Source organism: Dermacentor variabilis, chromosome 3, assembly GCF_050947875.1.
Source record: "Dermacentor variabilis isolate Ectoservices chromosome 3, ASM5094787v1, whole genome shotgun sequence".
NCBI lineage: Eukaryota > Metazoa > Arthropoda > Arachnida > Ixodida > Ixodidae > Dermacentor > Dermacentor variabilis.
The window spans coordinates 107,343,444-107,346,173 of NC_134570.1; the positions used below are offsets into that span (position 1 = coordinate 107,343,444).

At 41.4% G+C, this 2,730-nt stretch overlaps 1 non-coding gene across 1 annotated transcript; it reads right to left on the reverse strand.

Annotated features, from left to right (window-relative positions):
* Nucleotides 1-629: 629 nt before the first annotated feature.
* TRNAS-CGA (transfer RNA serine (anticodon CGA)) lies at nucleotides 630-702 on the reverse strand. The gene has a single exon. It is a non-coding gene; the product is annotated as a tRNA-Ser (tRNA).
* Nucleotides 703-2,730: the final 2,028 nt, after the last annotated feature.

Genomic DNA, 2,730 nt, shown 5'->3' on the forward strand with positions numbered 1-2,730 from the left:
TTGATCTCCGAGGCTGATTGTAGGCTCAAATATGCGCGCGCACATCGCGCTGCGTGTTCCGTCCACCTCAACGCCAGCAGAAATTCCGGCCATTATGCCTTAAACCACTTCGGCACGTCTCACAGAACCGTTTACCACGTAGAAGACGCACGTCATACTAAACAGACCGCACGACCACGAAAACAAACGCCAGAACCTACCGCCGAGCGTATACTTGCCGTGCCAAAGACCGCTTTCACCCAAGCCAGTACGGCGCTGCTTATAGGCGGCGCCACTGCGTTCACAACATGGCGGCGCCTACTAAAAAACTGTCTATAGTGCAGATGGTAAAGTGCCGGGCCCCGTCACTGTAGTGTAGATGTTAAAGTACCGGGCCCCGTCACTGTAGCGCAGCTGTTAAAGTACCGGGACCCGTCACGTACTGTGGTCACTATATATATATATATATATATATATATATATATATACATACATACATACATACATACATACACACACACACACATGTATATCATAAGAAGCCAAGAAACACTCACACCAAGGACAACATAGGGGAAACTACTTGTGCTTAATAAATGTAATAGAGAAACGATAAATTATTGGGAATTAAAGTGGATGAAAAAATAACTTGCCGCAGGTGGGAACCGAACCCACAACCTTCGCATTTCGCGTGCGATGCTCTACCAATTGAGCTACCGCGGCGCTGTTTCCCCATCCACTTTCTTGGGTATTTATGTGTCCTAGTAGAACCCTGGGAGTGTTTGCCAGCGCCACCACTCGCATACCACTCACGTTCTCGTGACGCTTGCGGCAATAAAAAAAAAAAAAAGGACGGTCCAGGTCCGCCGCCAAGGTATGCCTTTGGCTTATAAGCAGCAATATGCTTTGCTATGATAGTAGAAAAACCTAAATGATTGGGGCATCGTACATCGCTGCCTCTTGCTTATTTCTTTGAGATTAGCCAAAAAAAAAAGACACCATATATGAATGCAGAAAGCCCTTTCCTCATTGTTGTTTATTTAGATGAAATTTCTTCGGCCTGATCGAATTCGTGGGGTGTTGTTTTCGTGCTTCGGTGGAGCAGTTAATGAAATATTGAAAGTAATGTTACAGAACTGCAGGAGGGATATTGTAGGTTTTGTGACATGAGAGATATCTTTTTAGATTTACACTATAGGCTGGCAGTCTGAAGCGCTTATCCTTTTTTTTTTCGTTTGAACGCTCAGTCGTTATGCAATAAGCAGGAAGAAGTTGAAAAATTTTTTTTGATAGTCTGCATTATATTTTTGATGTAACGATAACTGAGACGTGGTACCGGGATTATTCGGAAATACTAGAACTACCATGCTATAATGTGCATGCGCTAAACCGATGCGATAACATAGGTGGTCGTGTGCTCATTGCAGTAATTATTTCAAACCGCGCGCCTGTTCCACTTTTTACAGCAACAAACTGTGATTACGAAATATTATCACTGCAATGCAAACAGAATGTCTTTTGCGTTGCTTATGGCCCTCCTAATGGAAGGGAAGGATGTCGCGATTTCTCAATTTTATGGGTGAATTTATCCCTTGGATTACAGTTAACAAATTTAATGTAATTCTGAGCGGCGATCTCAGTGTTGATTTCTTGTCCTCTTCTTCCCAGCTAAAACAACTTCAACAAATACCAGACTGTTATGTTTTTAGAAATGTTATGGTTTAGAATTGTCACACTGCAAAAAAAAAAAAAAAAGAAACAGCAACGATAATTGATGTTATTGTGACCAATGTGACAACGGAATCATTGCAGTCTGGCGTACTTTCCGCTCATTTAAGGGGTCAACTCCCGATCTTCGTTCTGGAAAATTGTTTAGCCGTTCGAAAGTGCCATTGCACCTTTTTTGAAACGTAGCAATGTATTAACAGCGTAACACTTGAACATTTTCGATGTAAGCTCATCGAACTGCATTGGACTCACATTCTCGAAATTTCGGACCCAGAAGAAGCGTACGTTTCTTGCAGCAGTCAAGTTAGTGTGTGAGCAATCTTTTCCGCGCAAGATTCTTCGAATGCCTCGCAGAACACGTAAGCCGTGGATTGTCGTAGAATGTCTGAAAATGATAGATAAAAAAGAGTAATCTTTTGTTATCATATTGTGAGCAGTAAATGCTTAGATACACTTTTAGCTTTCAAAAATTATAGAATTAATGTAACTGCTTTTTCTTTTGCGGCAGAAAAACTAAGTCTATATAACGAAACTATTTAACAACATCAGTGTGAAGCGCAGTGACCTGGTTTGGGAAAAAACAGTAATCATGTTCTGTACCGTAAACCTCTGGTCAATGAGTAAATGAAAACCATTGTAAATAATAAGAGAATTGAAAGGGAAGAAATCGCAAATTGTTTTAGTGATTACTTTGTTCCATTAGTTCAAAGTGTTCATGACCCTACGTCAGTAAAAAATCTACGGTCGCGAACACACAACAGCGCATTTTTTTTTTATTCCAGCAGATGCTGACGAAAGTCGCACTAGTTTCTTGGCGCTAAGGAATTCTAAATCAAAGGAGCTGTACGGACGTCAAACTCGACCACTCAAGTACGCTATTAATGAAAATAGTCCTATACTGCAGCACAATTTTAACCTTCGTTTTACAAAAGGATTGGATTGGATTGTAAAACTTTATTTGTCCAACAGATGTAGGGAGGGCTTTAAGCCGTCCCACCTAGACGACGGCCAGGAGTCCTTGGA